Source organism: Ochotona princeps, chromosome 2, assembly GCF_030435755.1.
Source record: "Ochotona princeps isolate mOchPri1 chromosome 2, mOchPri1.hap1, whole genome shotgun sequence".
Classification (NCBI taxonomy): domain Eukaryota; kingdom Metazoa; phylum Chordata; class Mammalia; order Lagomorpha; family Ochotonidae; genus Ochotona; species Ochotona princeps.
In genome coordinates, this window is record NC_080833.1 from 31,581,816 (window position 1) to 31,596,337 (window position 14,522).

The 14,522-nt window shown below is 41.4% G+C and overlaps 1 protein-coding gene across 4 annotated transcripts in view; it reads right to left on the reverse strand.

Moving 5' to 3' along the window:
• Positions 1-14,359, reverse strand: part of SCMH1 (Scm polycomb group protein homolog 1) — a 188,664-nt gene extending 174,305 nt beyond the window's left edge. For all 4 annotated transcript variants that reach the window (XR_009247464.1, XM_058679670.1, XM_058679662.1 and 1 more), the window contains exon 1: positions 14,284-14,359. The gene's annotated coding sequence lies outside the window, so the exon portion shown is untranslated. The remainder of the gene's footprint in view (positions 1-14,283) is intronic.
• Between the last annotated feature and the right edge of the window lie 163 nt (positions 14,360-14,522).

Consider the following 14,522-nt stretch of genomic DNA (forward strand, 5'->3'; position numbering starts at 1 on the left):
GAGAGAAAGAGAAAGAAAGAAGGATCTACCACTGTAGGGATAACAGGTCCTCCTAGACACTTTCTTGAGTGATAACACTGAGCTAGAATCCAGAAGCCATATGAAGATTATTAATACTTCCTTCCCTGAGCCCTAAGTAAACAATCCATATAGGTGTCAGATTTCTGCCTTGTGCAATTAAAGTGTTAATACATTACCAACATTTTAAAACCAGAACATCGCTTCCCCCATCCACCAAAAAGAATTACCAGAGGAAATATCCCAAACCTACTGAAACAACACCCCCCAGATCAGATATGCTATTTCTTTTTGTTTTATGCTTATTTATTTTCATCTCTTTGATAGGGAAAGAGGGGTAGAGAGAAGGAGGGAGGAAGGGAGGGAGAAAGAAAGAAACTCGTGCACTTCTGTCTGCTGGTTCATTCTCCAAATGGTTCCAACAGCTGGGATTCTATATGGGTGTCAGTTCATAGTCCAGCTGCTCCACTTCCCATCCGGCTCCCTGTTGTGCCCTGGGAAAGCAGTAGAGGATGCCCCAAGGCCTTGGGACCCTCTACCCATGTGGGAAACTAGGAACAAGCTCCTGGCTCCTGGCTCCTGGCTCCTGGCTCCTGGCTCCCGGCTTTGGATTGGCTCAGCTCTGCCTGTTGTAGCCACTTGGGGAGTGATAGTGGATGGAAGATCTTTGTTTCTCCTCTCTGTATATCTTCCTTTCCAATAAAAAAAAATTAAAATTAAAAAAATATATACAATTTAAGACAATGTGTGTTCTGCCCCATATTCTTCCTGGGCTTTTCTCCCCAGTCTACCATTCAGAGACACCACTATGGGGATTTGGCATTGTGGCCTAGCAAGTCAAGCCATTGCATAGTGAGTTAAGCCACTGCACACTAAAGTAAGTCACTGCATGGTGAGTTGAGCCACTGCATAGCTCATTTGGGTATTGGCTTGTGTCTCAGCTGCTCCATTTTTAATCTTGCTCACTACTGGTGTGATACGAAAGCAGTGAAACAAGGCCCAAGTACTTGAACCCAGGCACCCACATGAAAGACCCAGATAAAGTTTCTAGTTTAGCCTTGGCTGTGGTAGTCATTTGGGGAGTGAACCAGTGGATAGAAGATTCTGTCTCTAACTGCGCCTTTCAAAAAAGAACAGATCCTAAAAAAAAAAAAAAGAAGAAGAAGAAGAAGAAGAAGGAGAAGAAGAAGAAAGAAAGAAAGAAAGAAAGAGAAAAGAAAGAAAGAAAGAAAGAAAGACAGACAGACAGACAGACAGACAAACTACTGGAAACAGACACTGAATACTCTTCATTTTGATATTGCCATGTACTTAAACAAGCATTACATCTTCCAAAACAATATATGTATATTAAACTTCTTATAAGTGTATTCTGCAATTTGCTTTACTCACTCAACCTTTCAGCAATTTACTTATTATACAGATATAATACACTAATTTTCAGTATTATATGGAATTCTACCAGGCAAATATGCCATGACATTTTCATTGCTTCACTGACAGACACCTGGAATACTTTAAAATGTTTTGCTATAACAATGTTGCATGAATATTTGTTGGGAGCACTGACAATGCCCTGCCCTAAGATGGCACCTGGACCCTACTTCCTTTTGGAGACAGGTTTCAGGAAGTGCCCTGTGATTGGCCCTTTACTGCTTGCCTCAGGCATGTAAGCTGATTGGAGGATTGAGAGATAGCCAGGGGCCTTGGGGGAGGGGTGAGGAGGTTCTCTGTGTAACGGAAATAACGGAATTAATTGACTTAACTGAAGGCTTCTGGGTAACAGATTTAACGGATAGGAGGGATATATAAGCCAGGGGCTTCTGCCCCAAAGAAGGAACTGAAGGTTGGAATAAAAGTGCCTCTGAAACGTCCTCCAGTGTCGGGTGATTTCTTCTGCGGGACGGGATACACTGATATCTGGTGCCATGATACTCGGACAGAAGTTAGCTGGTGAATACCAGGAAGGTAAGTAGCTGAGCAGATCGCTCAGGGAGCCGCTTACAGCGGGAATTAGTTTACAACTGAGCCTTTTGCTCAGGAAGCTGCACTAGGTGGGGACGTGCACGTCAGGTTCACAGGTTAGCGACAAGAAAAACAAAAATAAAAAGGTTCGCGGTTGGCAACAAGAAGGTTCACGGTTGAGTGACTAGAGAAAGGTTAGAGCAATGGGGAATTTGTCCTCCATGGTGCGCATGCAGCACCTGCTGCAGAGATTGTTAAGTGAGTCAGGAGAGTCAGACTCCGAGGATAAGGAAGAGGTCTCTGGAAGTGAGTCTTCTGAGGATCCTCCACCCATTAAAAGCTTGGCTAAATGCTTTGCTCTGATAGCAGTTCTTGGGATGCTGATTTTGTTAGTCACGCCTTATATTGCTACAGGTGGCTGCTTTTTGATTCATGCAGACCTCCATTACTTGACCCTAAGTTTTCTGTTGCCTTGTTTTCTACCTTTTAAATATCTTTTTAGTATGATCAGAAAGAAAAGGTCAAGAAAAAAAAAAACCTATTTTATCTCTTGTAATTCTTAAGGTTTCATTTGTGATGTTTTCAAAAATGTAAAATTTTATCGCAAATAATTTGTTATAGAAGTTAACTGTAATTCACTATTAAATTATTTCAAGGTATAAGTTAAATTAATGTGGTATTTATTGTATATAAAGCATTTTTATAGTTTAAAATAATTCCTGTGTTTTCGGCTTGTTATCAAACTTCTCACTGCTTTAAATTGGTAAAGATTTTGTATTTGTTTTAAAGGTATTTGAGTGATGATTTCATGTCAATAACGAAGTCTAACCTATAATGTGTTATACTAACAACAACAAAAACCTTCTTCCAGGTATTTTTAGCCATCCTTAAAGGGGCATCCAAGAATTCAAAAGTTTCCAATTCTGGGGTTTCCCTTGGTATTCTTATGAGGTCTCAAGAATGCCAATGGATTTATCTCCCGTTTTGTGGAGACAGTTAATCAGGTTGATTGGATTAAGATTATTGCCAAATGTAGTAAAATTTTGTCGTGTCAAACTGTTGTATACATCCATGGAGTTGTGAAGGTTTAAATTTTAGTTTGCACACTTTTAATGACGTATTCTTAGGGTAGCTATATTATTGGGAAGACTAAACTTAGCATTCTTGCAATGATGAAAAGATTGCATAGCGGTGACTTTTCTTTCTTAAGGTTTTTGTTCAAGACTATTTACTTGATGATTTTACAGCTACTGGTTTCTGGAGAACACTACTATTACTAAGTTTGATTGAGAATAATTTTTTTTAAGTCTCCAAAAGCATGTGTTTGTGTGTGTGCGCGCGCACACATGTGTGTCTTAATGTTTGTCTTCTATATATTCTAGCTTTTGTGAATTAAGTTTAAACTTCCTGTATGAAACATTTTAAAAAGCAGGTAAATTAATGCATCTGTCTCATCAGCTATCTGGATCCTCAACTACAAACCCAGGACACATAATTTGCATATCAACAGCAAAAGCAGGTTGCCTTGAGCTCTGAATTCTGCAGACACTCCCAGAGCTTTCTGATAGGATTGTAAAAATATCTAAGTGATGTTAAACCTTTGCTACAAATTCATTTACTTTGAATAAGATTACTAGTTAACATGGATTTCTTAAATTTATGTAATTTAAATTACTAATAATTGTTTTTAAAATATATTATATCATTGATACATTTATTATTAACCTGTATTCCTGTCTCATTTATAACAGGAAGTAGGCCTTTGGGATAAATGTTTAGTAAAGCTATTATTTGATAGTTTTCACTTTATACTAACCCTATAAGAGTAAGCAACCTGGTACCTCAGACCCAAGGCCCAGATCCCGTCCTCATTTGGGGGTGAGGATCAGTCTGTATTTTCCCAAAAAATGAAAATGGTCCGAGGTGGATTCCTGAGAGGCTTGTCTGGCAAGCTCCTGCTGCTGAGTCTTATGAAAGCTCAGGTACTGGCCAAGATGATGGCATTTGAATCGGAAGAGCGACGGGACAAGCAAGTATATTAGGCTTTTATATATTATATATTAGTATTTGTTAAGCACTTAGGTCCTGATATTTCCTGCCAGTTTCTCCTTAAACCAGACTATCAGATTGTCTGGTGTGTGACCCCAGCTGTTGGGGGTCTGGAGCTCTTTTTATAAATAGCTCAATTTCTGCCCATGCTTTTTCTTGGAAGGTGGCATACCAAGAGTTTTGTTCAGACACTGTGCAGCATAATGCTGCTGCAGGAAACCCCCAGTGGAATTTAGAACAGGCAGTGGGGATCTACAGGGATGTCTCTCCAAAGTTATTCAAGAAGCCAATGAGCCTTATGTTGATTTTGTAGCTAGACTTATTCAAACTGCCTCTAGAATTTTTGGGGAGCTGGAGTCAGCAATGCCTTTGGTAAAGCAGTTAGTGTATGAACAGGCTAAAACATGGTGCCAAGAGGCAATAAAGCTATGGAAGCATAAAAAAAAAAAGATTAAAACTATGCTATATAAACAGAAAGGGGGAATAGGGATCAATATAGATCCCCAAAGGACAAGCTAGTTATTATTTTTCAGGTGAGTATTAATATTAGTAATTCTACTGTACCATCACCCTGCATTGCATTGACTAATTAAACCTTAGAAATAGTGGCCATTCTTTTACCTTTTCCAAAAATTTTCTCACAGATAAAAACAGTACATTTAGAGGACATAAGTATTCCTACTAAAATCCTATGCAGAGTATAACCACGAATTCTTTTGAGGTGAAGCCTCTGTTTCTGCTGTGGAAGCAGCAATGTCCATGATTTTTGGAGGCCAGTTGCAGAATTGCTTTTATCCGTTTGTGTTTCTTGTTAGCAATGCTAGTTAGGCAGAGATTCACTTAACTTGTGGAATAGATTGTTTTCTTTCAGAATGTTGGAATACAACTGAGTACCCGCTGGCTGTGGTGATGTGTGTGCCCACCTATTTTCCCAGAACGATGACAGTTAAAGAAAAAGACCTGTCAGTCCACCTGCGGCCAGAGTATGACTTCAGGGTTACCGCTGCCACTGTAACAGCAATAGCTACCGGCGGTTATGACTGTGTACACCCTGGCGTGGCAGATCTCTGTGGTTCTTCAGACACAGGAGCAGCTTAACCAACATGTTTGGACTGGCTTGCTAATCATAAGCTGATGAGTGGACTTGACTTAAGAACAGGTGGACATGTTATCTGAGGTCCTCTCAGTTTCCAACTTGCAGCTAATCTATTTAGAAGCCTTTCAGTTTATTTGAATGGGACTCGAGATGTTTAGTTTGATAATTTACACGGTTTATTTATATGGGACTTGGGATGTTCAGTTTGATATAATTATACATATGGTAATCCTGTTCAATCTGTATCTGCCCTGCCCTGGAATGCTTGGGTATTGTGCACCAGTAGGGGTAGATGTTCAGATATATCAGCTTTTGCATTTATTGATAAGGTAGTGATAAAAAATTGTAATTATAGTAGTAATAGTTCTAGAATATGGGAAGATGTTAAAGTTAATTGCAGTCGTGATGTTATTTATAATGCTATTTATGTATGTGTACAAGCTCCATTTACCTGGATTGTGTGTTACTCCTTCTATTGTCACCAATGGGTCCCGAGCATTGAATTTGCCCAAAGAGTTATCCACTATAAATAGCACCAAAGTAGAGATTGCCATGGTAGAGCAATGGACAAATTGGATACTAAAGGGTCTTTCCTTTGCACGCCAATGGGCCGGTATAGTAGGCCTGGGCCTTATCTTATTATTTCTTTGGGGTCAGTGGACGCTTCATACAGCGGCTGCTAGTGCAAGCTGTGCTTGCCCTTCACAACAGAGACTCTCCAGAAGTCTGGCTAGGCATGTTGGACCGGTAGCCAGAGACGGGTAAGTATCCGATACAGCTTCACCAAGCTAAGACAGGCACCACGTTCCTAGCCACGTGGTTAGCCCATGACGGGCAAGGGGAGCCCGAACTCGGAACACCTAAGACAGGCACGGTCCCTTGCTTAATAAAACAAGAAGGGGGAGTTGTTGGGAGCACTGATAATGCCCTGCCCTAAGATGGCACCTGGACCCTACTTCCTTTTGGAGACAGGTTTCAGGAAGTGCCCTGTGATTGGCCCTTTACTGCTTGCCTCAGGTATGTAAGCTGATTGGAGGATTGAGAGATAGCCAGGGGCCTTGGGGGAGGGGTGAGGAGGTTCTCTGTGTAACGGAAATAACGGAATTAACTGACTTAACTGAAGGCTTCTGGGTAACAGATTTAACGGATAGGAGGGATATATAAGCCAGGGGCTTCTGCCCCAAAGAAGGAACTGAAGGTTGGAATAAAAGTGCCTCTGAAACGTCCTCCAGTGTCGGGTGATTTCTTCTGCGGGACAGGAGACACCGATAAATATTGTGACACATAGTGGAGAATTTCTGAAGGAGATACATCCAAGAGTGGAAATGCTAGATTTTAGTTTATACACATTTAATTTTTAATAGATATGTCAAATTGCTCTTTGCCATGTTTGCGCAATGTCTATTCCCATTAATCTTGTCTAAGAGGGGCCCACATTGTGGAGGAGTGGGTTAAGCTGCTGCCTGCAATACAGCATCCCATGATAAGTGCCAGTTTGAGTTCCACATGTTGCATTTGTGCTCCAGCTCCCTGCTAATGCACCAGGGGAAGTAGCAGCAGATGGCCCGACTACTTGGATCTTTGTAACCCATGTGTGGGAGACCTGGATGGAATTTCAGGTTCCTGGCTTTGACCTACCTGGTTATTACAGCCACTTATGGAGTGAACTGGTAAATGGAAGCTCTCTCACTTGTCTCTCCCTTTCTCTTTGTAACTCTGCCTTTCAAGTAAGTAAGTGGGCTAAGCTGCTGCCTGCAATGCTAAGATCCCATACGCATATAAGTTCAAGTCCTGACTGTTCTATTTCCAGTCCAGCTCCCTGCTAATGTGACTGAGAAGGCCGCAGAAGATGGCCCAAGTATTTGGGCTCCTACATTCACATATGCGATCCATATGGAGTTCCAGGCTCCTGACTTTCGCTCCTGGTCTAGCACTAGCTGTTGTGCTCATTTGGGGAGTGAACGAGCAGATGACTAATCTCTCTCTCTCTCTCTTTCTCTCCCCCCTTCTATATATATATATGTACATATATATATTATATATATATATAAAATACACACACATATATATTTTCTCTCTTATTTTGTAACTGTGCCTTTCAAATAAAATTTTTAAAATTTTTTGAAGCGAAACTGCCAAGTGGAGGCAGTGCTGTGACAGAGTAGGTTGGACTGCCACCTGCAGAGCCAGCATCAAACATGGGTGCTGGTTCAAGCCCAAACTGCTCTACTTCCTATCCAGCTCCATAGGAATGTGCCTGAGAAAGTAGTGGAGGATGGCCCAAGTACTTGGGTCTCTGCACATACTTGGAAGACCCAGAAGCTTGGCCCTAGCCTAGCTGCTGCAGCCATTTAGAGAGAGAACCAGGGAATGAAAGATTTCTCTTTGTAACTCTACCTTTCAAGTAAATCTTTATATAAACAAAAAGTTCGAAAGAGTCTCATTAATTCCACATCTCCACCAATATTTGCCATTATGTGACTTCTTATCTACTGCCAATTTGATAGATGTCACAGTACCTCATTAGAATTTGAATTTGCTTTTAATTTACTCATTAGAACTTTGATTTTAATTTGCTAATTACTGATGAATGTTTAATAAACACTTGAAATGTCTTATTTATGCCACATAATTTTTCTATTGAGCTATCTCTAATCCATTTGTGGAAATCCTTTAATATTATGGATGGTAATGTTTGGTTGTTAAACATACTACAACTATGTTGTTAAACCTTATTTTTCTTTTCTAAATTATGGTAGTCGTCTTTGCCACAGCACATGGTATAATGTCTGGCAGTTAGTAGATACTATTGTTTGCTGAGTGAATAAACAAATTAAAAATCAAATAAGCATACACAAATAGACAATGCTTCTAAGCTTCTTTAGTCTCTTAATTTGGAAGTATAACTGCCAATGCATATCAGGTTTTAAAAATTTCTATGCTCACAAATTCCTTTTTTAACGAAATGAGAAAATCTGGTTTACAGAATTCCTGGTAGACCCTGAAGGCAACAGAGACATTTCAGGGGACTAAAAAAAAAATCCTACTGGAAGTCTAAAATTCTAAATTATTTAATACAAGTGGTTGTTCTCTTCTTAAATGTCTTCAAGAATAAGTATGCTAATTCTCATGTTTTCTATTATATTTAACAGAACATAACGGCCATCATGTTTAAATGTCCCAGAGCAAAGTCTACATAAGCATGAGTGTAAAACAATTATCATATGCAAATACTTGGAAATGTGCCTATAAAAAAATTGAGCAATGGCCATAACGGTTAAAATGAATATATCCTATGTATAAGCTTTTTAATTTTAAAGCAAACAACTGTAACATTTACAGTAAACACATAAGGGAAAAATAATGTAGTAGCTTTCATCTGCTTTAAAATTTAGTTAATGATAGTAAATGATGACTTGCAGTAGAACCAGCAAGAAGTTCGAATAGCACAATATTTTTAAAAGGTAACCAAAGGAAGCAATGAGTCACTCTGGACAAGCACACAACCTGCAGTAAGATGGTCTTGAGGACTCATTTTGACATTCACTAGCTGTTTACAATCTGGTACAGCACTTCCTCTATCCACACATCAGTGCTTTATCACAGTTACTGGAGTTTATAATAAATGACCTGGCATCCTGCCTTACAGTATTAAGAAATTCAAATTAAACAGGAAATAGGCATGTGACAATACCCCTTTCCTACTTATTTTGCCTTTCAAAAAAGAAGTGGGCCATAAACTGAGAGTGAGAGGAGAAATGTGTTGGCAAGAAGCCTGAAAACAGAATAGGTTTGACATAAGACATCAAAGAAAACAGGGCCAAAAAATGACTAGGCATAATAATCCACATAATTGTGTGATTTTTCTCCAGCAAAACTCAGCAGAGCTGATACAGGCAAAGAGAAAAAAATTAATTTGATTCAACAAGCTATGGGACTTTGCCCAGACACGATGAGGCAATGCAACACTGAAGTAAAGGATAAAGACAAAAGAGTAAATGAAACAGTGGCAGACTAGAGAAATTATGCAGGATAGGGGAGAAAATAAAGACAGGTTTTAATGGTGTCAAGTAGCAGATAAAATGGCAACAACTGAAGTTCAGATAGAGAAATTTCAAACAAGGCCACATATCCTCATTTATAATTTCAGAGATGGACCACATCTGGGTGATATAAGGTTTATAGTATGAATGTGGGAGTTAATTAGCTAGAGATGATAGCTTGAGTTAAAGAAATCACTGTATTTGGAGAAATAAGTCTTCCACATGAGTAATAGTGTCACCCATGTTGAGGGCAGTAACTGAAGAACAAGGGGAAACTGTGTGTCAGGTCCCAAGGGAGAGAGAAGACCTATATACCAGAAATAAGGGTTTTTGTAAGAAGATGGAGAAGCATTGGTCTAGAAATAGTTATCCTCATTTCTTTCTTTTGGGATTGGAGGTGTGTGGAAGAATGAGCTACACCCATTTAAGAGGACTACAAAGCAAGAAATGTGCTTTCCATGACTCAGAAAGGAGCCTATAGTTTCCAGTTAAGCCCAGTTCACCAAAAAACACATCTACTAAAATGATTAACAGGGTAGGAAACAGGAATTTGGACAGGTTTAAGGAGAAAAATGAGGTTGGAAGAAGTGAAAATAAGATCAGCACAAGAATGATAATATAGAAGATGGGTGATGAGAGGCTGAGACAAAGAGAACAGATAATCAGCTGGATTTATCTGGCCATAAAGTTACTCAAATAATTAGTTCCAGCACTTCCCTGATGCTCACAGATGGACAAATTAGCACCAAAGTCTTGACAAAGGATCATTTAGTGATGGTAAGGGAAGGACCCAACATTTGAGGTCTAGTGTGTGACTAACCTTATACAGTCTACCTTAGCTAAACTTTACACCTACACTGTGCATTATTTTATAAGTGAAGGAAGTGAGGATCCGAGAGTAAAAAGTGACCTGACTAAAGCTATACAGTTAATTTTTAGTTATACTGAGGAACCCAGACTTCTTTGCAAATCTAAGTAGGTTCAGTAAAATGAAAAGGAATTATTTGCAATTGGTCATTTTCACTGGTGAGATTTTGTATGTTTCGCAACTTCACAAAGCCTATCTGCCAAAGAAGGTTATTACAAAGATCAACACTACAAATCTTAGTGATTCTTTTTGTAACCTAAAATTGGCTTATAAGGGAACTTCTTTGCAAATACAGATTTTTTTTCACGTGGTTTACCTCAAACAAAAATTTGAAGTTTCTGAATTAATGTCTATAAGTTAACCTACAATAAACAAAGGTATAGAGAGAATATATACCACATGGTTCCCTAGTATATCTAGAATCAACTCCAAATTTAAAATTTCAAATTTTCCGTACTATGACCTTAGCCCATCTCTCTAGTCACATAAACCACCATCAACATATACAAATCTGATACTCAAAACGTTTGGCAACTATTAACACATACATTCTAAAATTCCTCTACTTTGTATCTCCACCTAAATTACTACTGAAATTATTTTCTCTAAGACTCCTACGAAATTCCTCCTGAATGTGAAGCTTAGTGTTGTCTCCAAAGGTTGAAAAATGATGCTCCCTCCTCTAAATGGCTGTGTCATCTTGCTTTTACCTCCCTTAGATGGAATTTAAGTCTCTGAGGAAGTTTCATTTCTGCTAGAAAATAAGATACTTAAAAAGGGTGGAAGAGATTTAACATATATTTTCCATCTATGACATGCCATTTGTTTTTTTTCTAGTGATACTCTGTCAATATATCTAATTTAATCTCCTATATGACACCCTGTGAGGTAAGAATTTTTCAGATAAGACATTGAAGTCTGCAAAAGCTATTTACGTGTAGTCACAACACTAGCGAGTGACAGGGTCTAGAGCTCAATCTTGGTCTAACTCTAGTGTCCAGGCTCTTTCTGTTATACCCTGCTCAGAAACCAGGACTACATCGTCACTGCTCTCATTATCTCCTATCCACCCACTAATCTCAGGGGCAAAAAAAAATCTCCTTCACTGCCTTTTATCATTAAGAATTAACAGAAAGACTTTAACATGAGGTATCTGGTCTCCCACGTTCCAGGACTAACAAGAGACTCTTCAGAGAAAACAGAATGATTAATACGAACCCTGAATGAAGAAGAAGAGATCAGAACACTGCTTCCAGGAGGGAAAAGTTAAAACATAATACTCTTCCCTCTAGTGTTTTAAAACTCCTCCTCCTCTGAGGTTCTCACCATCTGGCTCTATCACTTGACCCCATCTCCTTATCTGTCATCTACCACCCTCCTGATTAATCACCCATCTTTACTGCACCTGGGTCACAGCCTTCCTCTTCTCTATATCCTATCATCTTAAATCACTTTGCTATCCCCACAGATAATTCACTCATGAGCCTCACAATTCCTGGTCACACCCAGCTTCACTGTCCCTCATCTCTGCTACCCTCACAGAACACCTAGCTGTCACTGGGAACCATCCCATACCAGACACTTGAACTACACATCTTATAAGAATCATTAGTAACATCCCACTTTCTGGTCCCAGCTTACATCTACTACATTTGCTCACTGGTTTAACTCAAGAAATCGTAGGTTTAAGTCAAGAAATCGTAACATCTTCACATCTGAAACGTACCATTTAGCTTCCTTTCTCAGTTAATGTTATCACCATTCCCCTAGTCATCCAAGCCAAAAGCTTGCATATCATACCAGACTCCTTATTCTTTCACCTATGCATTCAATCAGTCATAAAGTCTCACAGCTTTTCTCAAATTCATCCCTACAAAAATATTTTTGAAAGGTTACTTCAACCATTCTGATAAAAATTTTTCAGTGGTTTTTCAAAAATTATGCACTAATTTCAGTAGACAGTCTCTTTATTCTTAGCACTCCCAAACTATCTGTGGTTCTCAATGCAAGCAATTCCTTTTCTCACATGAATGCTTTGCTCGAGTTATTTATGGTTTGAAGCATACTTTCTACTCATTGCTGCCTAACTCCTTATTTGCCATTTAAGATTTGGGTCAGGCATCATCTAGTCCCCAAAGCCTTGATTCCTATCCTGGTCTAAGAGCCCTGGTTATCAGGCAATCTTAGTATCACATGCAGAGCTTCCCCCCTTATTCTGAGATGACCTATTTAAGCACCCAGCTTGACAGCTCCACAAGGACTAGAACTCTTATTCATCTTGGCGTTATGCACATTACATAATGACTGACACATAGTAGGCACATATGTATAGAGGCTAGAACATGAGAAGTGTATGTTTTCAGTAGAATAGTCATTTAACACCTTCCTACCATTTAGACTTCCATATCTTTGATGCTAAATGTTTTGAAGGCAACAGCCACAGCCTTTTCTGCATCTCTACAGTTCCAGACAGAATAGAATAGTGCTACACAAAACTTCACTTACATAAGTGGGAAAGAGCATTTTCACAAACATTTGGAATCAGAACTTGACATATATGCTCCAAACTTTGAAACCACTGACCAACTTTTAAACGAAGGTATGAGAAGAAAGATAAAGAACCAGTTCTGACTGCTGGTATGTGCTTGCCTATGTTATAAAAACAGTGAAAGTTCACTTAGAATTTCAACAGGGTTCCACACACAAGAGCTTAGTACTTTATCTATGAAATATCACATCTCTGCTGAACTTAAAAAATTACTAACCCTACAGGGTGGTTTGGGCAAGGGGTTAAGAAGTTAGCAAAAGATTCTTCTTAAAACAACTCTACTACCACAAAGGTTAAGTGATGTAAAAAAACAAAATAAAAATAGTGTCAGTTAGCAAGAGAAAGTGTGTAAACATATAAATATATTTAAGGAACTTTGGCTTTCTATTTGCTGTCAGAAATACAGCAAGGAGTTCGATGCAACAAAGCATTTCCCGTTGCAAACGAATATTAAATTGCAGTTTGGCACCAAACCAGATCCCAATCCTTTTCAGACTAAAAACAGTATGCTTTTCTGTTTGCATGACACACGACACCTGAAAATCCTTTGATACACATTATTGATTCACTTGATAACATGCTTACTGACATTTTTTAAAGGGGAAAAACAAAAACTTCCGCAAAATAAAACCTCTTTTGGTTTGTTTCAACACCGACTTTTTTAATTTTTAAAAAGTTCTAAACACAAAGAAGAGGGATTGAGGAAGGGAGTACGTTTTTTAACCTAAGCAGGTGAGTGTTTAGGGCCAAGGGGTTCTCCGAGTTACTAGCTATTGATCGCTTCCTTGCTCCCAGCTGGAAGCTCTCCTTTCAAGGGAATTTGCACAACCTGCAGTTGATCCAGAAAACAAATCAGAGAATCTCAACAGGAGAAATTCCAGAAGCAACGGGAATTAGTGAAGACTGGGGTGGGAGTGGAGGGGTCTTGATCGCTATCTTCAGACGTCGTGGCATCTGCGGAGAAACTAGCAAGGGCGGGGGCAGCTGTTTGTGTCTCCGTGATCTGTGCCGTGGGGGGGCGGGGGGGAGCAGAACGGGCTTCCTTGGGAACAGCAGTCCACACGGGCTTGTCCAATTATTAACGTATAAACGGAAGGTTTTCACTGGCACTCCGGCACGGGACGCTGGAGGAACCCTTTCAGGACTTACAGGTCCGTTGTGGGGCTCACCCGACTCCTCGCCCACAGCGGCGGCCGCGTCCAGGCCACGAGCCGCTCCCGCCCCCGGAGGAGGTTTACAAACCCGCTCTTCTTAGCCCCTTTCCAGCGGGGTCCCGGGCAGGTGGCGGCTGTGAGTTGTCCCAGCCCCGCGACCCGCAGTCCTTGCCTCCCCGCAGCACCGAACTCGAACCCCGCATCACCAACTCTGGGTCTGGGCTGGTGCCCACCACCCCGACCTCCCCCGGCCCACCGCAGCCGCGCCCCGCCCCGGGACCCCCGGTGCGCCTGGCGCGTCAAGGGCCGCGGCGGGGAGCACTGGGCCCCGCGGCCCCACGCGAACGCCAAGCAGGCCGGCCGCCCGGGCTCGGGCCAGCTGCCACAGCCGGGGAAGGGCGGCGGCACGGAGGATCCCAAAGAGGCCAGCGGACTTACAGACTGCCCGACGCTCGGAGGGGGGCGGGCGCACCTTCCGCCGCCGCCGCCACCACCTCAGCCCCTGGCAGCCGGTCCCCTCCGGACGGTCGTGAAGCTCTTACCTGCGCCTGCGGCGGAGCGGGACGCGGAGCGGCTCACTCCTTTCCCGCCGCCATGTTTCCGCGGCGAAGGCGAGGGCGCGGGCTGCGAGAGGGCAGGCGGGCGGCCGGGGGCTCCACCGAGGCGGCGGTGGCTGAGGGGAGGACAGCGGGCAGCGCGGCCCCGCCCCGCACCTCCCGCCGCGCGGTGGCGCGCGCCAGGCCGTTGGGCTCGCGCGCGGGGGGCGGGGCTGGCGGCCCAG